Genomic DNA, 25,447 nt, shown 5'->3' with positions numbered 1-25,447 from the left:
CACTCTCAAAAATACGCGTGCCTTTCCCGTCCCCTGGCTGACCCAGGGGAAGAAAAGTCCTCTGAGAGCCATGACTTGTTCATCTTGGTTCTTTTAGAGACACAGCGAGGGAACTCCAACCACAGTCTCCCTCGTTTCCACTAACTGGGCCACACACACCCCACTTGACTGGCATCGGTTGACCCCCCCTTTTGAAAAAGAAAAATATGCTTTGCATGAAGCACTCTCAAAAATACGCGTGCCTTTCCCGTCCCCTGGCTGACCCAGGGGAAGAAAAGTCCTCTGAGAGCCATGACTTGTTCATCTTGGTTCTTTTAGAGACACAGCAAGGGGACTCCAACCCCAGTCTCCCTCGTTTCCACTAACCGGGCCACACACACCCCACTTGACTGGCATCGGTTGACCCCCCCTTTTGAAAAAGAAAAAGATGCTTTGCATGAAGCACTCTCAAAAATACGCGTGCCTTTCCCGTCCCCTGGCTGACCCAGGGGAAGAAAAGTCCTCTGAGAGCCATGACTTGTTCATCTTGGTTCTTTTAGAGACACAGCAAGGGGACTCAAACCACAGTCTCCCTCGTTTCCACTAACTGGGCCACACACACCCCACTTGACTGGCATCGGTTGACCCCCCCTTTTGAAAAAGAAAAAGATGCTTTGCATGAAGCACTCTCAAAAATACGCGTGCCTTTCCCGTCCCCTGGCTGACCCAAGGGAAGAAAAGTCCTCTGAGAGCCATGACTTGTTCATCTTGGTTCTTTTAGAGACACAGCAAGGGGACTCCAACCACAGTCTCCCTCGTTACCACTAACTGGGCCACACACACCCCACTTGACTGGCATCGGTTGACCCCCCCTTTTGAAAAAGAAAAAGATGCTTTGCATGAAGCACTCTCAAAAATATGCGTGCCTTTCCCGTCCCCTGGCTGACCCAGGGGAAAAAAAGTCCTCTGAGAGCCATGACTTGTTCATCTTGGTTCTTTTAGAGACACAGCGAGGGGACTCCAACCACAGTCTCCCTCGTTTCCACTAACTGGGCCACACACACCCGACTTGACTGGCATCGGTTGAGCCCCCTTTTGAAAAAGAAAAAGATGCTTTGCATGAAGCACTCTCAAAAATACGCGTGCCTTTCCTGTCCCCTGGCTGACCCAGGGGAAGAAAAGTCCTCTGAGAGCCATGACTTGTTCATCTTGGTTCTTTTAGAGAAACAGCGAGGGGACTCCAACCACAGTCTCCCTCGTTTCCACTAACTGGGCCACACACACCCCACTTGACTGGCATCGGTTGAGCCCCCTTTTGAAAAAGAAAAAGATGCTTTCCATGAAGCACTCTCAAAAATACGCGTGCCTTTCCCGTCCCCTGGCTTACCCAGGGGAAGAAAAGTCCTCTGAGAGCCATGACTTGTTCATCTTGGTTCTTTTAGAGACACAGCGAGGGGACTCCAACCACAGTCTCCCTCGTTTCCACTAACTGGGCCACACACACCCCACTTGACTGGCATCGGTTGACCCCCCCTTTTGAAAAAGAAAAAGATGCTTTGCATGAAGCACTCTCAAAAATACGCGTGCCTTTCCCGTCCCCTGGCTGACCCAGGGGAAGAAAAGTCCTCTGAGAGCCATGACTTGTTCATCTTGGTTCTTTTAGAGACACAGCGAGGGAACTCCAACCACAGTCTCCCTCGTTTCCACTAACTGGGCCACACACACCCCACTTGACTGGCATCGGTTGACCCCCCCTTTTGAAAAAGAAAAATATGCTTTGCATGAAGTACTCTCAAAAATACGCGTGCCTTTCCCGTCCCCTGGCTGACCCAGGGGAAGAAAAGTCCTCTGAGAGCCATGACTTGTTCATCTTGGTTCTTTTAGAGACACAGCAAGGGGACTCCAACCCCAGTCTCCCTCGTTTCCACTAACCGGGCCACACACACCCCACTTGACTGGCATCGGTTGACCCCCCCTTTTGAAAAAGAAAAAGATGCTTTGCATGAAGCACTCTCAAAAATACGCGTGCCTTTCCCGTCCCCTGGCTGACCCAGGGGAAGAAAATTCCTCTGAGAGCCATGACTTGTTCATCTTGGTTCTTTTAGAGACACAGCAAGGGGACTCAAACCACAGTCTCCCTCGTTTCCACTAACTGGGCCACACACACCCCACTTGACTGGCATCGGTTGACCCCCCCTTTTGAAAAAGAAAAAGATGCTTTGCATGAAGCACTCTCAAAAATACGCGTGCCTTTCCCGTCCCCTGGCTGACCCAGGGGAAGAAAAGTCCTCTGAGAGCCATGACTTGTTCATCTTGGTTCTTTTAGAGACACAGCGAGGGGACTCCAACCACAGTCTCCCTCGTTTCCACTAATTGGGCCACACACACCCCACTTGACTGGCATCAGTTGATCCCCTATAGAATGTAAGCCCGCAAGGGTAGGGCCCTCTTCCCTCTGTACTAGTCTGTCTACTGTAACTTGTATATGTATTTTGTATGTAACCCCCTTCTCATGTACAGCACCATGGAATTAATGGTGCTCTATAAATAAATAATAATAATAATAATAATCCCCCTTTTCAAAATGAAAAAGATGCTTTGCATGAAGCACTCTCAAAAATACGCGTGCCTTTCCCGTCCCCTGGCTGACCCAGGGGAAGAAAAGTCCTCTGAGAGCCATGTCCACATTTTCAGTGGACAGACATGTGTGCTTATCTGCCAGCAGACCCCCAGCAGCACTGAAGACAGGTTCCGAGAGAACGCTGGCTGCAGGACACGACAAGATCCCCAAGGCGTACGTGGCGAGCTCAGGCAATTTATCAAGATTGGAAGCCTAAAATGAGCAGGGTTCAAGTTGCACAATAATGGAATCGATGTTTCCTTGCATATACTCATATATCTGTGTGTCCTCCTCTTTTTCCTTGTCCTGCTCTTTTGTTTTCACATGAGTATATGTCCTTGTCACTTTCCCATGTGTTGTGAGTTGTTTGTCACCTTTTGGACACCTTTGAGGGTGTTTTCTAGGTGTTTTTCTGTGTTTGTGATTGCCTGCCATTGTTTCCTATGCAGTTCGAGTTCGGTTCGTCAAACCGAATTTGAACGGGACCTCCGTTCGGCGAACCGACCTCGAGCCGAACCGGGACCGGTTCGCTCAGCTCTAGTCCTGGGTTCAATCCCCAGTGAAACCCATGTGTTCTTGGTGTTGAAATAATCCCCTATCAACCTGCAGTATATAAAGTTCTTGTCTTTGTTGCCGAATAACGGGATGTTTTAGCTTCCATCACCAACAGAGCTACGAATTTTTTTTTTTTCCCCTGGCGGTCAAAACTCGTCTCTAATTGCCATTACTTTGCAGGATTTCAAAGGTTTCATATTGTAGTGGTCATCACGTCTGCTTCACACGCAGAAGGTCCTGGGTTCAATCCCCAGTGAAACCCATGTGTTCTTGGTGTTGAAATAATCCCCTATCAACGTGCAGTATATAAAGTTCTTGGCTTTGTTGCCGAATAACGGGATGTTTTAGCTTCCATCACCAACAGAGCTACGAATTTGTTTTTTTTTCCCTGGCGGTCAAAACTCGTCTCTAATTGCCATTACTTTGCAGGATTTCAAAGGTTTCATAGTGTAGTGGATTTAAGCTAAATCCCTTTGTAGGAATAAAACTGGTAAAATATGTAATAATATATGTAAATGTTTCATTAACCAAAAATACTTTTTCTGTTTTTGGTGTTGAAGTAATTTCCTATCGACTTGTAATATGTGAAATTCTTGGTTTCGTTGCCAAATGACAATACATTTTGGCTTCCATCACAAAGAGAACTACGATTTTGGGTTTCTTTTTTATTGACCATTTTAGCAGAAAACATAATCCCATATTATAAAAATCCTATTTGTTTCAAAATATATAGTTCCCATAAATACAAAAGCAAAAGACCAAACTATGGAGAAAAAAGTAACACATTCAATATAAACTTCAATTTAAGCAAAATCCCTTTGTAGGAATAAAACTGGTAAAATATGTAATAATAATTGTAAATGTTTCATTAACCAAAAATACTTTCCTTCAGCAATGAAAAACGCCCCGTCAGTCACAATTCTGCTCTGCTAGCCAATACACAGTAACTTTTCGTTAGGTTTCATAGTGTAGTGGTCATCATTTCTGCTAAACACGCAGAAGGGCCTGTGTTCAATCCCCTGTGAAACCAATCTGTTCTTAGTGTTGAAATACTACGCTATCCAAATCCAATATATGAAGTTCTCGGCTTTGTTGCCGAATGACGGGATGTTTTGGCTTCCATCACAAACAGAACTACAAATTATTTTTTTTTTTTTCCCCCTGGCGGTCAAAACTCGTCTCTAAATGCCATTACTTTGCAGGATTTCACAGGTTTCATAGTGGAGTCGTCATCACGTCTACTTCACACGCAGAAGGTCCTGGGTTCAATCCTCAGTAAAAACAAGCCGTTTTCGCTGTTGAAGTAATTTGCTATCAACCTGTAACATATGAAATTCTTTGTTTTGTTGCCAACTGATAATATATTTTGGCTTTTATTACCAAGAGAACTACGATTTTGGGTTTCTTTTTTATTGACCATTTTAGCAGAAAACATAATCCCATATTATAAAAATCCTATTTGTTTCAAAATATATAGTTCCCATAAATACAAAAGAAAAAGACCAAACTATGGAGAAAAAAGTAACACATTCAATATAAACTTCAATTTAAGCAAAATCCCTTTGTAGGAATAAAACTGGTAAAATATGTAATAATAATTGTAAATGTTTCATTAACCAAAAATACTTTCCTTCAGCAATAAAAAGGCCCCGTCAGTCACAATTCTGCTCTGCTAGCCAATACACAGTAACTTTCCATCAGGTTTCATAGAGTAGTGGTCATCACGTCTGCTTAACACGCAGAAGGTCCTGCGTTTAATCCCCAGTAAAACCAATCTGTTCTTGGTGTTGAAATAATACTCAATTAAACTACAATATATGAAGTTCTTGGCTTTGTTGCTGAAGGATGGAATGTTTTGGCTTCCATCCCCAACAGAGCTACGAATTTGTTTTTTTTTTCCCTGGCGGTCAAAACTCGTCTCTAATTGCCATTATTTTGCAGGATTTCGAAGGTCTCATAGTGTAGTGGTCATCACGTCTGCTTCACACGCAGAAAGTCCTGGGTTCAATCCCCAGTGAAACCAATCCGTTTCTGGTGTTGAAGTAATTTCCTATCGACTTGTAATATGTGAAATTCTTGGTTTCGTTGCCAAATGAGAATACATTTTGGCTTACATCACAAAGAGAACTACGATTTTGGGTTTCTTTTTTATTGACCATTTTAGCAGAAAACATAATCCCATATTATAAAAATCCTATTTGTTTCAAAATATATAGTTCCCAAAAATACAAAAGCAAAAGACCAAACTATGGAGAAAAAAGTAACACATTCAATATAAACTTCAATTTAAGCAAAATCCCTTTGTAGGAATAAAACTGGTAAAATATGTAATAATAATTGTAAATGTTTCATTAACCAAAAATACTTTCCTTCAGCAATAAAAAGGCCCCGTCAGTCACAATTCTGCTCTGCTAGCTAATACACAGTAACTTTCGCCTGGTTTCATAGTGTAGTGGTCATCATTTCTGCTTAACACGCAGAAGGTCCTGGGTTCAATCCCCAGTGAAACCAATCTGTTCTTAGTGTTGAAATAATACGCTATCCAACTCCAATATATGAAGTTCTCGGCTTTGTTGCCGAATGACGGTATGTTTTGGCTTCCATCACAAACAGAACTACAAATTATTTTTTTTTTTCCCCTGGCGGTCAAAACTCGTCTCTAAATTCCATTACTTTGTAGGATTTCACAGGTAGCATAGTGTAGTCGTCATCACATCTACTTCACACACAGAAGGTCCTGGGTTCAATCCCTAGTAAAAACAAGCCGTTTTTTCTGTTGAAGTAATTTGCTATCAACCTGTAACATATGAAATTCTTTGTTTTGTTGCCAACTGATAATATATTTTGGCTTCCATCACCAAGAGAACTACGATTTTGGGTTTCTTTTTTATTGACCATTTTAGCATAAAACATAATCCCATATTATAAAAATCCTGTTTGTTTCAAAATATATAGTTCCTTTAAATACAAAAGCAAACAACTAAACTATGTGGAAAAAGTAGCACATTCAATGTAAACTTCCTTTTAAGCAAAATCCCTTTGTAGGAATAAAACTGGTAAAATATGTAATAAAAATTGTAAATGTTTCATTAACAAAAAATACTTTCCTTCAGCAATAAAAAGGCCCCGTCAGTGACAATTCTGCTCTGCTAGCCAATACACAGTAACTTTCCATCAGGTTTCATAGAGTAGTTGTCATCACGTCTGCTTAACACGCAGAAGGTCCTGTGTTCAATCCCCAGTAAAACCAATCTGTTCTTGGTGTTGAAATAATACTCAATTAAACTACAATATATGAAGTTCTTGGCTTTGTTGCCGAATAACGGGATGTTTTAGCTTCCATCACCAACAGAGCTACGAATTTGTTTTTTTTCCCCTGGCGGTCAAAACTTGTCTCTAATTGCCATTACTTTGCAGGATTTCAAAGGTTTCATAGTGTAGTGGTCATCACGTCTGCTTCACACGCAGAAGGTCCTGGGTTCAATCCCCAGTGAAACCAATCTGTTTTTGGTGTTGAAGTAATTTCCTATCGACTTGTAATATGTAAAATTCTTGGTTTCGTTGCCAAATGACAATACATTTTGGCTTCCATCACAAAGAGAACTACGATTTTGGGTTTCTTTTTTATTGACCATTTTAGCAGAAAACATAATCCCATATTATAAAAATCCTATTTGTTTCAAAATATATAGTTCCCATAAATACAAAAGCAAAAGACCAAACTATGGAGAAAAAAGTAACACATTCAATATAAACTTCAATTTAAGCAAAATCCCTTTGTAGGAATAAAACTGGTAAAATATGTAATAATAATTGTAAATGTTTCATTAACCAAAAATACTTTCCTTCAGCAATAAAAAGGCCCCGTCAGTCACAATTCTGCTCTGCTAGCCAATACACAGTAACTTTTCATCAGGTTTCATAGTGTACTGGTCATCACGTCTGCTTAACACGCAGAAGGTCCTGGGTTCAATCCCCAGTGAAACCAATCTGTTCTTAGTGTTGAAATAATATGCTATCCAACTACAATATATGAAGTTCTTGGCTTTGTTGCCGTATGACGGGATGTTTTGGCTTCCATCACAAACAGAACAACAAATTATTTTTTTTTTTCCCCTGGCGGTCAAAACTCGTCTCTAAATGCCATTACTTTGCAGGATTTAAAAGTTTCATAGTGGAGTCGTCATCACGTCTACTTCACACGCAGAAGGTCCTGGTTTCAATCCCCAGTAAAAACAAGCCGTTTTTGCTGTTGAAGTAATTTGCTATCAACCTGTAACATATGAAATTCTTTGTTTTGTTGCCAACTGATAATATATTTTGGCTTTTATCACCAAGAGAACTACGATTTTGGGTTTCTTTTTTATTTACCATTTTAGCAGAAAACATAATCCCATATTATAAAAATCCTGTTTGTTTCAAAATATATAGTTCCTTTAAATACAAAAGCAAACAACTAAGCTATGTGGAAAAAAGTAACACATTCAATGTAAACTTCCTTTTAAGCAAATTCACTTTGTAGGAATAAGGCTTTGTTGCCGAATGATGGGAAGTAATTTGATATCAACCTGTAACATATGAAATTCTTTCTTTTGTTGCCAACTGATAATATATTTTGGCTTCCATCACCAAGAGAACTACGATTTTGTGTTTCTTTTTTATTGACCATTTTAGCAGAAAACATAATCCCATATTATAAAAATCCTGTTTGCTTCAAAATATATAGTTCCTTTAAATACAAAATCAAACAACTAAACTATGTGGAAAAAAGTAACACATTCAATGTAAACTTCCTTTTAAGCAAAATCCCTTTGTAGGAATAAAATTGGTAAAATATGTAATAAAAATTGTAAATGTTTCATTAACCAAAAATACTTTCCTTCAGCAATAAAAAGGCCCCGTCAGTCACAATTCTGCTCTGCTAGCCAATACACGGTAACTTTCCATCAGGTTTCATAGACTAGTGGTCATCACGTCTGCTTAACACGCAGAAGGTCCTGCGTTCAATCCCCAGTAAAACCAATCTGTTCTTGGGGTTTAAATAATACTCAATTAAACTACAATATATGAAGTTCTTGGCTTTGTTGCCGAATAACGGGATGTTTTAGCTTCCATCACCAACAGAGCTACGAATTTGTTTTTTTTCCCCTAGCGGTCAAAACTCGTCTCTAATTGCCATTATTTTGCAGGATTTCAAAGGTTTCATAGTGTAGTAGTCATCACGTCTGCTTCACACGCAGAAAGTCCTGGGTTCAATCCCCAGTGAAACCAATCTGTTTTTGGTGTTGAAGTAATTTCCTATCGACTTGTAATATGTGAAATTCTTGGTTTCGTTGCCAAATGACAATACATTTTGGCTTCCATCACAAAGAGAACTACGATTTTGGGTTTCTTTTTTATTGACCATTTTAGCAGAAAACATAATCCCATATTATAAAAATCCTATTTGTTTCAAAATATATAGTTCCCATAAATGCAAAAGCAAAAGACCAAACTATGGAGAAAAAAGTAACACATTCAATATAAACTTCAATTTAAGCAAAATCCCTTTGTAGGAATAAAACTGGTAAAATATGTAATAATAATTGTAAATGTTTCATTAACCAAAAATACTTTCCTTCAGCAATAAAAAGGCCCCGTCAGTCACAATTCTGCTCTGCTAGCCAATACACAGTAACTTTTTGTCAGGTTTCATAATGTAGTGGTCATCACGTCTGCTTAACACGCAGAAGGTCCTGGGTTCAATCCTCGGTTAAACCAATCTGTTCTTAGTGTTGAAATCATAAGCTATTCAACTACAATATATGAAGTTCTCGGCATTGTTGCCGAATGACGGAATGTTTTGGCTTCCATCACAAACAGAACTACAAATTATTTTTTTTTTTTCCCCTGGCGGTCAAAACTCGTCTCTAAATGCCATTACTTTGCAGGATTTCACAGGTTTCATAGTGGAGTGGTCATCACGTCTACTTCACATGCAGAAGGTCCTGGGTTCAATCCCCAGTAAAAACAAGCCGTTTTCGCTGTTGAAGTAGTTTGCTATCAACCTGATATATATGAAATTCTTGGTTTTATTGCCAACTGATAATATATTTTGGCTTCCCTCACCAAGAGAACTACGATTTTGGGTTTATTTTTTATTGACAATTTTAGCAGAAAACATAATCCCATATTATAAAAATCCTGTTTGTTTCAAAATATATAGTTCCTTTAAATACAAAAGCAAACAACTAAACTATGTGGAAAAAAGTAACACATTCAATGTAAACTTCCTTTTAAGCAAAATCCCTTTGTAGGAATAAAACTGGTAAAATATGTAATAAAAATTGTAAATGTTACATTAACCAAAAATACTTTCCTTCAGCAATAAAAAGGCCCCGTCAGTCACAATTCTGCTCTGCTAGCCAATACACAGTAACTTTCCATCAGGTTTCATAGAGTAGTGGTCTTCACGTCTGCTTAACACGCAGAAGGTCCTGCGTTCAATCCCCAGTAAAACCAATCTGTTCTTGGTGTTGAAATAATACTCGATTAAACTACAATATATGAAGTTCTTGGCTTTGTTGCCGAAGGATGGAATGTTTTGGCTTCCATCCCCAACAGAGCTACGAATTTGTGATGGAATATTGGCTTCCATCACAAAGAGAACTACGATTTTGGGTTTCTTTTTCATTCACCATTTTAGCAGAAAACATAATCCCATATTATATATATAGTTCCTTTAAATACAAAAGCAAACAACTAAACTATGTGGAAAAAAGTAACACATTCAATATAAACTTCCTTTTAAGCAAAATCCCTTTGTAGGAATAAAACTGGTAAAATATGTAATAATAATTGTTTTCATTAACCAAAAATACTTTCCTTCAGCAATAAAAAGGCCCCGTCAGTCACAATTCTGCTCTGCTAGCCAATACACAGTAACTTTTCGTCATGTTTCATAGTGTAGTGGTCATCACGTCTGCTTAACACGCAGAAGATCCTGCGTTCAATCCCCAGTGAAACCAATCTGTTCTTAGTGTTGAAATAATACGCTATCCAACTCCAATATATGAAGTTCTCGGCTTTGTAGCAGAATGACGGGATGTTTTGGCTTCCATCACAAACAGAACTACAAATTTATTTTTTTTTTTTCCCTGGCGGTCAAAACTCGTCTCTAAATGCCATTACTTTGCAGGATTTCACAGATTTCATAGTGGAGTCGTCAACACGTCTACTTCACACTCAGAAGGTCCTGGGTTCAATCCCCAGTAAAAACAAGCCGTTTTTGCTGTTGAAGTAATTTGCTATCAACCTGTAACATATGAAATTCTTTGTTTTGTTGCCAACTGATAATATATTTTGGCTTCCATCACCAAGAGAACTACGATTTTGGGTTTCTTTTTTATTGACCAGTTTAGCAGAAAACATAATCCCATATTATAAAAATCCTGTTTGTTTCAAAATATATAGTTCCTTTAAATACAAAAGCAAACAACTAAACTATGTGGAAAAAAGTAACACATTCAATGTAAACTTCCTTTTAAGCAAAATCCCTTTGTAGGAATAAAACTGGTAAAATATGTAATAAAAATTGTAAATGTTACATTAACCAAAAATACTTTCCTTCAGCAATAAAAAGGCCCCGTCAGTCACAATTCTGCTCTGCTAGCCAATACACAGTAACTTTCCATCAGGTTTCATAGAGTAGTGGTCATCACGTCTGCTTAACACGCAGATGGTCCTGCGTTCAATCCCCAGTAAAACCAATCTGTTCTTGGTGTTGAAATAATACTTGATTAAACTACAATATATGAAGTTCTTGGCTTTGTTGCCGAATGATGGGATGTTTTGGCTTCCATCCCCAACAGAGCTACGAATTTGGTTTTTTTCCGCTGGTGGTCAAAACTCGACTCTAATTGCCATTACTTTGCAGGATTTCAAAGGTTTCATAGTGTAGTGGTCATCACGTCTGCTTCACACGCAGTAGGTCCTGGGTTCAATCCCCAGTGAAACCAATCTGTTTTTGGTGTTGAAGTAATTTCCTATCGACTTGTAATATGTGAAATTCTTGGTTTCGTTGCCAAATGACAATACATTTTGGCTTCCATCACAAAGAGAACTACGATTTTGGGTTTCTTTTTTATTGACCATTTTAGCAGAAAACATAATCCCATATTATAAAAATCCTATTTGTTTCAAAATATATAGTTCCCATAAATGCAAAAGCAAAAGACCAAACTATGGAGAAAAAAGTAACACATTCAATATAAACTTCAATTTAAGCAAAATCCCTTTCTAGGAATAAAACAGGTAAAATATGTAATAATAATTGTAAATGTTTCATTAACCAAAAATACTTTCCTTCAGCAATAAAAAGGCCCCGTCAGTCACAATTCTGCTCTGCTAGCCAATACACAGTAACTTTTCGTCAGGTTTCATAGTGTAGTGGTCATCACGTCTGCTTAACACGCAGAAGGTCCTGGGTTTAATCCCCAGTGAAACCAATCTGTTCTTAGTGTTGAAATAATACGCTATCCAACTACAATATATGAAGTTCTCGGCTTTGTTGCCGAATGACGGGATGTTTTGGCTTCCATCACAAACAGAACTACAAATTATTTTTTTTTTTCCCCTGGCGGTCAAAACTGGTCTCTAAATGCCATTACTTTGCAGGATTTCACAGATTTCATAGTGGAGTCGTCATCTCGTCTACTTCACACGCAGAAGGTCCTGGGTTCAATCCCCAGTAAAATCAAGCCGTTTTCACTGTTGAAGTAATTTGCTATCAACCTGTAACATATGAAATTCTTTGTTTTGTTGCCAACTGATAATATATTTTGGCTTCCATCACCAAGAGAACTACGATTTTGGGTTTCTTTTTTATTGACCATTTTAGCAGAAAACATAATCCCATATTATAAAAATCCTGTTTGTTTCAAAATATATAGTTCCTTTAAATACAAAAGCAAACAACTAAACTATGTGGAAAAAAGTAACACATTCAATGTAAACTTCCTTTTAAGCAAAATCCCTTTGTAGGAATAAAACTGGTAAAATATGTAATAAAAATTGTAAATGTTTCATTAACCAAAAATACTTTCCTTCAGCAATAAAAAGGCCCCGTCAGTCACAATTCTGCTCTGCTAGCCAATACACAGTAACTTTCCATCAGGTTTCATAGAGTAGTGGTCATCATATCTGCTTAACACGCAGAAGGTCCTGGGTTCAATCCCCAGTGAAACCAATCTGTTCTTAGTGTTGAAAAAATACGCTATCCAACTACAATATATGAAGTTCTCGGCTTTGTTGCCGTATGACGGGATTTTTTGGCTTCCATCACAAACAGAACTACAAATTATTATTTTTTTTCCCCTGGCGGTCAAAACTCGTCTCTAAATGCCATTACTTTGCAGGATTTCACAAGTTTCATAGTGGAGTCGTCATCACGTCTACTTCACACGCAGAAGGTCCTGGGTTCAATCCCCAGTAAAAACAAGCTGTTTTCGCTGTTGAAGTAATTTGCTATCAACCTGTAACATATGAAATTCTTTGTTTTGTTGCCAACTGATAATATATTTTGGCTTTTATTACCAAGAGAACTACGATTTTGGGTTTCTTTTTTATTGACCATTTTAGCAGAAAACATAATCCCATATTATAAAAATCCTGTTTGTTTCAAAATATATAGTTCCTTTAAATACAAAAGCAAACAACTAAACCATGTGGAAAAAAGTAACACATTCAATGTAAACTTCCTTTTAAGTAAAATTTCTTTGTAGGAATAAAACTGGTAAAATATGTAATAAAAATTGTAAATGTTTCATTAACAAAAAATAGTTTCTTCAGCAATAAAAAGGCAACGTCAGTCACAATTCTGCTCTGCTAGCCAATACACAGTAACTTTCCATCAGGTTTTATAGAGTAGTGGTCATCACGTCTGCTTAACGCGCAGAAGGTCCTGTGTTCAATCCCCAGTAAAACCAATCTGTTCTTGGTGTTGAAATAATACTCAATTAAACTACAATATATGAAGTTCTTGGCTTTGTTGCCGAATGATGGGATGTTTTGGCTTCCATCCCGAACAGAGCTACGAATTTGGTTTTTTTTTCCCTGGCGGTCAAAACTCGTCTCTAATTGCCATTACTTTGCAGGCTTTCAAAGGTTTCATAGTGCAGTGGAAATCACGTCTGCTTTACACGCAGAAGGTCCTGGGTTCAATCCCCAGTGAAACCCATGTGTTCTTGGTGTTGAAATAATCCCCTATCAACCTGCAGTATATAAAGTTCTTGGCTTTGTTGCCGAATAACGGGATGTTTTAGCTTCCATCACCAACAGAGCTACGAATTTGTTTTTTTTCCCCTGGCAGTCAAAACTCGTCTCTAATTGCCATTACTTTGCAGAATTTCAAAGGTTTCATAGTGTAGTGGTCATCACGTATGCTTCACACGCAGAAGGTCCTGGGTTCAATCCCCAGTGAAACCAATCTGTTTTTGGTGTTGAAGTAATTTCCTATCGACTTGTAATATGTGAAATTCTTGGTTTCGTTGCCAAATGACAATACATTTTGGCTTCCATCACAAAGAGAACTACGATTTTGGGTTTCTTTTTTATTGACCATTTTAGCAGAAAACATAATCCCATATTATAAAAATCCTATTTGTTTCAAAATATATAGTTCCCATAAATACAAAAGCAAAAGACCAAACTATGGAGAAAAAAGTAACACATTCAATATAAACTTCAATTTAAGCAAAATTCCTTTGTAGGAATAAAACTGGTAAAATATGTAATAATAATTGTAAATGTTTCATTAACCAAAAATACTTTCCTTCAGCAATAAAAAGGCCCAGTCAGTCACAATTCTGCTCTGCTAGCCAATACACAGTAACTTATCGTCAGGTTTCATAGTGTAGTGGTCATCACATCTGCTTAACACGCAGCAGGTCCTGGGTTCAATCCCCAGTGAAACCAATCTGTTCTTAGTGTTGAAATAATACGCTATCCAACTACAATATATGAAGTTCTCGGCTTTGTTGCCGTATGACGGGATGTCTTGGCTTCCATCACAAACAGAACTACAAATTATTATTTTTTTCCCCTGGCGGTCAAAACTCGTCTCTAAATGCCATTACTTTGAAGGATTTCACAAGTTTCATAGTGGAGTCGTCATCACGTCTACTTCACACGCAGAAGGTCTTGGGTTCAATCCCCAGTAAAAACAAGCCGTTTTCGCTGTTGAAGTAATTTGCTATCAACCTGTAACATATGAAATTCTTTGTTTTGTTGCCAACTGATAATATATTTTGGCTTTTATTACCAAGAGAACTACGATTTTGGGTTTCTTTTTTATTGACCATTTTAGCAGAAAACATAATCCCATATTATAAAAATCCTGTTTGTTTCAAAATATATAGTTCCTTTAAATACAAAAGCAAACAACTAAACTATGTGGAAAAAAGTAACACATTCAATGTAAACTTCCTTTTAAGCAAAATCCCTTTGTAGGAATAAAACTGGTAAAATATGTAATAAAAATTGTAAATGTTTCATTAACAAAAAATACTTTCTAAAGCAATAAAAAGGCCCCGTCAGTCACAATTCTGCTCTGCTAGCCAATACACAGTAAATTTCCATCAGGTTTCATAGAGTAGTGGTCATCACGTCTGCTTAACGCGCAGAATGTCCTGCGTTCAATCCCCAGTAAAACCAATCTGTTCTTGGTGTTGAAATAATACTCAATTAAACTACAATATATGAAGTTCTTGGCTTTGTTGTCGAATGATGGGAAGTAATTTGATATCAACCTGTAACATATGAAATTCTTTCTTTTGTTGCCAACTGATAATATATTTTGGCTTCCATCACCAAGAGAACTACGATTTTGTGTTTCTTTTTTATTGACCATTTTAGCAGAAAACATAATCCCATATTATAAAAATCCTGTTTGCTTCAAAATATATAGTTCCTTTAAATACAAAATCAAACAACTAAACTATGTGGAAAAAAGTAACACATTCAATGTAAACTTCCTTTTAAGCAAAATCCCTTTGTAGGAATAAAATTGGTAAAATATGTAATAAAAATTGTAAATGTTTCATTAACCAAAAATACTTTCCTTCAGCAATAAAAAGGCCCCGTCAGTCACAATTCTGCTCTGCTAGCCAATACACGGTAACTTTCCATCAGGTTTCATAGAGTAGTGGTCATCACGTCTGCTTAACACGCAGAAGGTCCTGCGTTCAATCCCCAGTAAAACCAATCTGTTCTTGGGGTTTAAATAATACTCAATTAAACTACAATATATGAAGTTCTTGGCTTTGTTGCCGAATAACGGGATGTTTTAGCTTCCATCACCAACAGAGCTACGAATTTGTTTTTTTTCCCCTAGCGGTCAAAACTCGTCTCTAATTGCCATTATTTTGCAGGATTTCAAAGGTTTCATAGTGTAGTAGTCATCACGTCTGCTTCACACGCAGAAAGTCCTGGGTTCAATCCCCAGTGAAACCAATCTGTTTTTGGTGTTGAAGTAATTTCCTATCGACTTGTAATATGTGAAATTCTTGGTTTCGTTGCCAAATGACAATACATTTTGGCTTCCATCACAAAGAGAACTACGATTTTGGGATTCTTTTTTATTGACCATTTTAGCAGAAAACATAATCCCATATTATAAAAATCCTATTTGTTTCAAAATATATAGTTCCCATAAATGCAAAAGCAAAAGACCAAACTATGGAGAAAAAAGTAACACATTCAATATAAACTTCAATTTAAGCAAAATCCCTTTGTAGGAATAAAACTGGTAAAATATGTAATAATAATTGTAAATGTTTCATTAACCAAAAATACTTTCCTTCAGCAATAAAAAGGCCCCGTCAGTCACAATTCTGCTCTGCTAGCCAATACACAGTAACTTTTTGTCAGGTTTCATAATGTAGTGGTCATCACGTCTGCTTAACACGCAGAAGGTCCTGGGTTCAATCCTCGGTTAAACCAATCTGTTCTTAGTGTTGAAATCATAAGCTATTCAACTACAATATATGAAGTTCTCGGCATTGTTGCCGAATGACGGTATGTTTTGGCTTCCATCACAAACAGAACTACAAATAATTTTTTTTTTTTCCCCTGGCGGTCAAAACTCGTCTCTAAATGCCATTACTTTGCAGGATTTCACAGGTTTCATAGTGGAGTGGTCATCACGTCTACTTCACATGCAGAAGGTCCTGGGTTCAATCCCCAGTAAAAACAAGCCGTTTTCGCTGTTGAAGTAGTTTGCTATCAACCTGATATATATGAAATTCTTGGTTTTATTGCCAACTGATAATATATTTTGGCTTCCCTCACCAAGAGAACTACGATTTTGGGTTTATTTTTCATTGACAATTTTAGCAGAAAACATAATCCCATATTATAAAAATCCTGTTTGTTTCAAAATATATAGTTCCTTTAAATACAAAAGCAAACAACTAAACTATGTGGAAAAAAGTAACACATTCAATGTAAACTTCCTTTTAAGCAAAATCCCTTTGTAGGAATAAAACTGGTAAAATATGTAATAAAAATTGTAAATGTTACATTAACCAAAAATACTTTCCTTCAGCAATAAAAAGGCCCCGTCAGTCACAATTCTGCTCTGCTAGCCAATACACAGTAACTTTCCATCAGGTTTCATAGAGTAGTGGTCTTCACGTCTGCTTAACACGCAGAAGGTCCTGCGTTCAATCCCCAGTAAAACCAATCTGTTCTTGGTGTTGAAATAATACTCGATTAAACTACAATATATGAAGTTCTTGGCTTTGATGCCGAAGGATGGAATGTTTTGGCTTCCATCCCCAACAGAGCTACGAATTTGTGATGGAATATTGGCTTCCATCACAAAGAGAACTACGATTTTGGGTTTCTTTTTCATTCACCATTTTAGCAGAAAACATAATCCCATATTATATATATAGTTCCTTTAAATACAAAAGCAAACAACTAAACTATGTGGAAAAAAGTAACACATTCAATATAAACTTCCTTTTAAGCAAAATCCCTTTGTAGGAATAAAACTGGTAAAATATGTAATAATAATTGTTTTCATTAACCAAAAATACTTTCCTTCAGCAATAAAAAGGCCCCGTCAGTCACAATTCTGCTCTGCTAGCCAATACACAGTAACTTTTCGTCAGGTTTCATAGTGTAGTGGTCATCACGTCTGCTTAACACGCAGAAGATCCTGCGTTCAATCCCCAGTGAAACCAATCTGTTCTTAGTGTTGAAATAATACGCTATCCAACTCCAATATATGAAGTTCTCGGCTTTGTAGCAGAATGACGGGATGTTTTGGCTTCCATCACAAACAGAACTACAAATTTTTTTTTTTTTTTTCCCTGGCGGTCAAAACTCGTCTCTAAATGCCATTACTTTGCAGGATTTCACAGGTTTCATAGTGGAGTCGTCAACACGTCTACTTCACACTCAGAAGGTCCTGGGTTCAATTCCCAGTAAAAACAAGCCGTTTTTGCTGTTGAAGTAATTTGCTATCAACCTGTAACATATGAAATTCTTTGTTTTGTTGCCAACTGATAATATATTTTGGCTTCCATCACCAAGAGAACTACGATTTTGGGTTTCTTTTTTATTGACCATTTTAGCAGAAAACATAATCCCATATTATAAAAATCCTGTTTGTTTCAAAATATATAGTTCCTTTAAATACAAAAGCAAACAACTAAACTATGTGGAAAAAAGTAACACATTCAATGTAAACTTCCTTTTAAGCAAAATCCCTTTGTAGGAATAAAACTGGTAAAATATGTAATAAAAATTGTAAATGTTACATTAACCAAAAATACTTTCCTTCAGCAATAAAAAGGCCCCGTCAGTCACAATTCTGCTCTGCTAGCCAATACACAGTAACTTTCCATCAGGTTTCATAGAGTAGTGGTCTTCACGTCTGCTTAACACGCAGAAGGTCCTGCGTTCAATCCCCAGTAAAACCAATCTGTTCTTGGTGTTGAAATAATACTCGATTAAACTACAATATATGAAGTTCTTGGCTTTGTTGCCGAATGATGGGATGTTTTGGCTTCCATCCCCAACAGAGCTACGAATTTGTTTTTTTTCCACTAGCGGTCAAAACTCGTCTCTAATTGCCATTATTTTGCAGGATTTCAAAGGTTTCATGGTGTAGTGGTCATCACGTCTGCTTCACACGCAGAAAGTCCTGGGTTCAATCCCCAGTGAAGCCAATATGTTTTTGGTGTTGAAGTAATTTCCTATCGACTTGTAATATGTGAAATTCTTGGTTTCGTTGCCAAATGACAATACATTTTGGCTTCCATCACAAAGAGAACTACGATTTTGGGTTTCTTTTTTATTGACCATTTTAGCAGAAAACATAATCCCATATTATAAAAATCCTGTTTGTTTCAAAATATATAGTTCCTTTAAATACAAAAGCAAACAACTAAACTGTGTGGAAAAAAGTAAAACATTCAATGTAAACTTCCTTTTAAGCAAAATCTCTTTGTAGGAATAAAACTGGTAAAATATGTAATAAAAATTGTAAATGTTTCATTAACCAAAAATACTTCAGCAATAAAAAGGCCCCGTCAGTCACAATTCTGCTCTGCTAGCCAATACACAGAAACTTTCCATCAGGTTTCACAGAGTAGTGGTCATCACGTCTGCTTAACACGCAGAAGGTCCTGCGTTCAATCCCCAGTAAAACCAATCTGTTCTTGGTGTAGAAATAATACTCAATTAAACTACAATATATGAAGTTCTTGGCTTTGATGCCGAAGGATGGAATGTTTTGGCTTCCATCCCCAACAGAGCTACGAATTTGTGATGGAATATTGGTTTCCATCACAAAGAGAACTACGATTTTGGGTTTCTTTTTCATTCACCATTTTAGCAGAAAACATAATCCCATATTATATATATAGTTCCTTTAAATACAAAAGCAAACAACTAAACTATGTGGAAAAAAGTAACACATTCAATATAAACTTCCTTTTAAGCAAAATCCCTTTGTAGGAATAAAACTGGTAAAATATGTAATAATAATTGTTTTCATTAACCAAAAATACTTTCCTTCAGCAATAAAAAGGCCCCGTCAGTCACAATTCTGCTCTGCTAGCCAATACACAGTAACTTTTCGTCGGGTTTCATAGTGTAGTGGTCATCACGTCTGCTTAACACGCAGAAGATCCTGCGTTCAATCCCCAGTGAAACCAATCTGTTCTTAGTGTTGAAATAATACGCTATCCAACTCCAATATATGAAGTTCTCGGCTTTGTAGCAGAATGACGGGATGTTTTGGCTTCCATCACAAACAGAACTACAAATTTATTTATTTTTTTCCCTGGCGGTCAAAACTCGTCTCTAAATGCCATTACTTTGCAGGATTTCACAGGTTTCATAGTGGAGTCGTCAACACGTCTACTTCACACTCAGAAGGTCCTGGGTTCAATCCCCAGTAAAAACAAGCCGTTTTTGCTGTTGAAGTAATTTGCTATCAACCTGTAACATATTAAATTCTTTGTTTTGTTGCCAACTGATAATATATTTTGGCTTCCATCACCAAGAGAACTACGATTTTGGGTTTCTTTTTTATTGACCAGTTTAGCAGAAAACATAATCCCATATTATAAAAATCCTGTTTGTTTCAAAATATATAGTTCCTTTAAATACAAAAGCAAACAACTAAACTATGTGGAAAAAAGTAACACATTCAATGTAAACTTCCTTTTAAGCAAAATCCCTTTGTAGGAATAAAACTGGTAAAATATGTAATAAAAATTGTAAATGTTACATTAACCAAAAATACTTTCCTTCAGCAATAAAAAGGCCCCGTCAGTCACAATTCTGCTCTGCTAGCCAATACACAGTAACTTTCCATCAGGTTTCATAGAGTAGTGGTCATCACGTCTGCTTAACACGCAGAAGGTCCTGCGTTCAATCCCCAGTAAAACCAATCTGTTCTTGGTGTTGAAATAATACTCGATTAAACTACAATATATGAAGTTCTTGGCTTTGTTGCCGAATGATGGGATGTTTTGGCTTCCATCCCCAACAGAGCTACGAATTTGGTTTTTTTCCGCTGGTGGTCAAAACTCGACTCTAATTGCCATTACTTTGCAGGATTTCAAAGGTTTCATAGTGTAGTGGTCATCACGTCTGCTTCACACGCAGAAGGTCCTGGGTTCAATCCCCAGTGAAACCAATCTGTTTTTGGTGTTGAAGTAATTTCCTATCGACTTGTAATATGTGAAATTCTTGGTTTCGTTGCCAAATGACAATACATTTTGGCTTCCATCACAAAGAGAACTCTGATTTTGGGTTTCTTTTTTATTGACCATTTTAGCAGAAAACATAATCCCATATTATAAAAATCCTATTTGTTTCAAAATATATAGTTCCCATAAATGCAAAAGCAAAAGACCAAACTATGGAGAAAAAAGTAACACATTCAATATAAACTTCAATTTAAGCAAAATCCCTTTCTAGGAATAAAACTGGTAAAATATGTAATAATAATTGTAAATGTTTCATTAACCAAAAATACTTTCCTTCAGCAATAAAAAGGCCCCGTCAGTCACAATTCTGCTCTGCTAGCCAATACACAGTAACTTTTCGTCAGGTTTCATAGTGTAGTGGTCATCACGTCTGCTTAACACGCAGAAGGTCCTGGGTTTAATCCCCAGTGAAACCAATCTGTTCTTAGTGTTGAAATAATACGCTATCCAACTACAATATATGAAGTTCTCGGCTTTGTTGCCGAATGACGGGATGTTTTGGCTTCCATCACAAACAGAACTACAAATTATTTTTTTTTTTCCCCTGGCGGTCAAAACTGGTCTCTAAATGCCATTACTTTGCAGGCTTTCACAGATTTCATAGTGGAGTCGTCATCTCGTCTACTTCACACGCAGAAGGTCCTGGGTTCAATCCCCAGTGATATCAAGCCGTTTTCACTGTTGAAGTAATTTACTATCAACCTGTAACATATGAAATTCTTTGTTTTGTTGCCAACTGATAATATATTTTGGCTTCCATCACCAAGAGAACTACGATTTTGGGTTTCTTTTTTATTGACCATTTTAGCAGAAAATATAATCCCATATTATAAAAATCCTGTTTGTTTCAAAATATATAGTTCCTTTAAATACAAAAGCAAACAACTAAACTGTGTGGAAAAAAGTAAAACATTCAATGTAAACTTCCTTTTAAGCAAAATCTCTTTGTAGGAATAAAACTGGTAAAATATGTAATAAAAATTGTAAATGTTTCATTAACCAAAAATACTTTCCTTCAGCAATAAAAAGGCCCCGTCAGTCACAATTCTGCTCTGCTAGCCAATACACAGTAACTTTCCATCAGGTTTCACAGAGTAGTGGTCATCACGTCTGCTTAACACGCAGAAGGTCCTGCGTTCAATCCCCAGTAAAACCAATCTGTTCTTGGTGTAGAAATAATACTCAATTAAACTACAATATATGAAGTTCTTGGCTTTGATGCCGAAGGATGGAATGTTTTGGCTTCCATCCCCAACAGAGCTACGAATTTGTGATGGAATATTGGCTTCCATCACAAAGAGAACTACGATTTTGGGTTTCTTTTTCATTCACCATTTTAGCAGAAAACATAATCCCATATTATATATATAGTTCCTTTAAATACAAAAGCAAACAACTAAACTATGTGGAAAAAAGTAACACATTCAATATAAACTTCCTTTTAAGCAAAATCCCTTTGTAGGAATAAAACTGGTAAAATATGTAATAATAATTGTTTTCATTAACCAAAAATACTTTCCTTCAGCAATAAAAAGGCCCCGTCAGTCACAATTCTGCTCTGCTAGCCAATACACAGTAACTTTTCGTCAGGTTTCATAGTGTAGTGGTCATCACGTCTGCTTAACACGCAGAAGATCCTGCGTTCAATCCCCAGTGAAACCAATCTGTTCTTAGTGTTGAAATAATACGCTATCCAACTCCAATATATGAAGTTCTCGGCTTTGTAGCAGAATGACGGGATGTTTTGGCTTCCATCACAAACAGAACTACAAATTTATTTATTTTTTTTCCCTGGCGGTCAAAACTCGTCTCTAAATGCCATTACTTTGCAGGATTTCACAGGTTTCATAGTGGAGTCGTCAACACGTCTACTTCACACTCAGAAGGTCCTGGGTTCAATCCCCAGTAAAAACAAGCCGTTTTTGCTGTTGAAGTAATTTGCTATCAACCTGTAACATATGAAATTCTTTGTTTTGTTGCCAACTGATAATATATTTTGGCTTCCATCACCAAGAGAACTACGATTTTGGGTTTCTTTTTTATTGACCAGTTTAGCAGAAAACATAATCCCATATTATAAAAATCCTGTTTGTTTCAAAATATATAGTTCCTTTAAATACAAAAGCAAACAACTAAACTATGTGGAAAAAAGTAACACATTCAATGTAAACTTCCTTTTAAGCAAAATCCCTTTGTAGGAATAAAACTGGTAAAATATGTAATAAAAATTGTAAATGTTACATTAACCAAAAATACTTTCCTTCAGCAATAAAAAGGCCCCGTCAGTCACAATTCTGCTCTGCTAGCCAATACACAGTAACTTTCCATCAGGTTTCATAGAGTAGTGGTCATCACGTCTGCTTAACACGCAGAAGGTCCTGCGTTCAATCCCCAGTAAAACCAATCTGTTCTTGGTGTTGAAATAATACTCGATTAAACTACAATATATGAAGTTCTTGGCTTTGTTGCCGAATGATGGGATGTTTTGGTTTCCATCCCCAACAGAGCTACGAATTTGGTTTTTTTCCGCTGGTGGTCAAAACTCGACTCTAATTGCCATTACTTTGCCGGATTTCAAAGGTTTCATAGTGTAGTGGTCATCACGTCTGCTTCACACGCAGAAGGTCCTGGGTTCAATCCCCAGTGAAACCAATCTGTTTTTGGTGTTGAAGTAATTTCCTATCGACTTGTAATATGTGAAATTCTTGGTTTCGTTGCCAAATGACAATACATTTTGGCTTCCATCACAAAGAGAACTACGATTTTGGGTTTCTTTTTTATTGACCATTTTAGCAGAAAACATAATCCCATATTATAAAAATCCTATTTGTTTCAAAATATATAGTTCCCATAAATGCAAAAGCAAAAGACCAAACTATGGAGAAAAAAGTAACACATTCAATATAAACTTCAATTTAAGCAAAATCCCTTTCTAGGAATAAAACTGGTAAAATATGTAATAATAATTGTAAATGTTTCATTAACCAAAAATACTTTCCTTCAGCAATAAAAAGGCCCCGTCAGTCACAATTCTGCTCTGCTAGCCAATACACAGTAACTTTTTGTCAGGTTTCATAGTGTAGTGGTCATCACGTCTGCTTAACACGCAGAAGGTCCTGGGTTTAATCCCCAGTGAAACCAATCTGTTCTTAGTGTTGAAATAATACGCTATCCAACTACAATATATGAAGTTCTCGGCTTTGTTGCCGAATGACGGGATGTTTTGGCTTCCATCACAAACAGAACTACAAATTATTTTTTTTTTTCCCCTGGCGGTCAAAACTGGTCTCTAAATGCCATTACTTAGCAGGATTTCACAGATTTCATAGTGGAGTCGTCATCTCGTCTACTTCACACGCAGAAGGTCCTGGGTTCAATCCCCAGTAAAATCAAGCCGTTTTCACTGTTGAAGTAATTTGCTATCAACCTGTAACATATGAAATTCTTTGTTTTGTTGCCAACTGATAATATATTTTGGCTTCCATCACCAAGAGAACTACGATTTTGGGTTTCTTTTTTATTCACCATTTTAGCAGAAAACATAATCCCATATTATAAAAATCCTGTTTGTTTCAAAATATATAGTTCCTTTAAATACAAAAGCAAACAACTAAACTATGTGGAAAAAAGTAACACATTCAATGTAAACTTCCTTTTAAGCAAAATCCCTTTGTAGGAATAAAACTGGTAAAATATGTAATAAAAATTGTAAATGTTTCATTAACCAAAAATACTTTCCTTCAGCAATAAAAAGGCCCCGTCAGTCACAATTCTGCTCTGCTAGCCAATACACAGTAACTTTCCATCAGGTTTCATAGAGTAGTGGTCATCACGTCTGTTTAACACGCGGAAGGTCCTGCGTTCAATCCCCAGTAAAACCAATCTGTTCTTGGTGTTGAAATAATACTCAATTAAACTACAATATATGAAGTTCTTGGTTTTATTGCTGAATGATGGGATGTTTTGGCTTCCATCCCCAACAGAGCTACAAATTTGTTTGTTTTTTCCCTGGCGGTCAAAACTCGTCTCTAATTGCCATTACTTTGCAGGCTTTCAAAGGTTTCATAGTGTAGTGGAAATCACGTCTGCTTCACATGCAGAAGGTACTGGGTTCAATCCCCAGTGAAACCAATCTGTTTTTGGTGTTGAAGTAATTTCCTATCGACTTGTAATATGTGAAATTCTTGGTTTCGTTGCCAAATGACAATACATTTTGGCTTCCATCACAAAGAGAACTACGATTTTGGGTTTCTTTTTTATTGACCATTTTAGCAGAAAACATAATCCCATATTATAAAAATCCTATTTGTTTCAAAATATATAGTTCCCAAAAATACAAAAGCAAAAGACCAAACTATGGAGAAAAAAGTAACACATTCAATATAAACTTCAATTTAAGCAAAATCCCTTTGTAGGAATAAAACTGGTAAAATATGTAATAATAATTGTAAATGTTTCATTAACCAAAAATACTTTCCTTCAGCAATAAAAAGGCCCCGTCAGTCACAATTCTGCTCTGCTAGCCAATACACAGTAACTTTCCATCAGGTTTCATAGAGAAGTGGTCATCACATCTGCTTAACACGCAAAAGGTCCTGGGTTCAATCCCCAGTGAAACCAATCTGTTCTTAGTGTTGAAGTAATACGCTATCCAACTCCAATATATGAAGTTCTCGGCTTTGTTGCCGAATGACGGGATGTTTTGGCTTCCATCACAAACAGAACTACAAATTATTTTTTTTTTTCCCCTGGCGGTCAAAACTCGTCTCTAATAGAGTTGAGCGCGGTTCGTGGTTCGTGGTTCTCCAGTTCTAGGCTCGAGTGATTTTGGGGCATGTTCTAGATCGAACTAGAACTCGAGCTTTTTGCAAAAGCTCGATAGTTCTAGAAACGTTCGAAAACGGTTCTAGCAGCAAAAAAACAGCTAAATCCTAGCTTGGTTTCTGCTGTAATAGTGTAAGTCACTCTGTGAATCACACTATTATGACATTTCAGTGTATAGTGTGCGTGAACAGCGCCTTCAGAT

At 37.1% G+C, this 25,447-nt stretch overlaps 4 non-coding genes across 4 annotated transcripts; all 4 read left to right on the top strand.

Annotated features, from left to right (window-relative positions):
* The first annotated feature begins 5,592 nt into the window (after positions 1 to 5,592).
* TRNAV-AAC (transfer RNA valine (anticodon AAC)) lies at positions 5,593 to 5,665 on the top strand. The gene has a single exon. It is a non-coding gene; the product is annotated as a tRNA-Val (tRNA).
* Positions 5,666 to 6,580: 915 nt separating this feature from the next.
* TRNAV-CAC (transfer RNA valine (anticodon CAC)) lies at positions 6,581 to 6,653 on the top strand. Its single transcript has one exon. It is a non-coding gene; the product is annotated as a tRNA-Val (tRNA).
* A 13,622-nt stretch (positions 6,654 to 20,275) lies between these two features.
* Positions 20,276 to 20,348, top strand: TRNAV-CAC (transfer RNA valine (anticodon CAC)). The gene has a single exon. It is a non-coding gene; the product is annotated as a tRNA-Val (tRNA).
* A 2,652-nt stretch (positions 20,349 to 23,000) lies between these two features.
* Positions 23,001 to 23,073, top strand: TRNAV-CAC (transfer RNA valine (anticodon CAC)). Its single transcript has one exon. It is a non-coding gene; the product is annotated as a tRNA-Val (tRNA).
* The last annotated feature ends 2,374 nt before the right edge of the window (positions 23,074 to 25,447 follow it).

This window comes from Anomaloglossus baeobatrachus, chromosome 2 (genome assembly GCF_048569485.1).
Source record: "Anomaloglossus baeobatrachus isolate aAnoBae1 chromosome 2, aAnoBae1.hap1, whole genome shotgun sequence".
Classification (NCBI taxonomy): domain Eukaryota; kingdom Metazoa; phylum Chordata; class Amphibia; order Anura; family Aromobatidae; genus Anomaloglossus; species Anomaloglossus baeobatrachus.
This window is presented reverse-complemented; position numbering and strand designations above follow the sequence as displayed.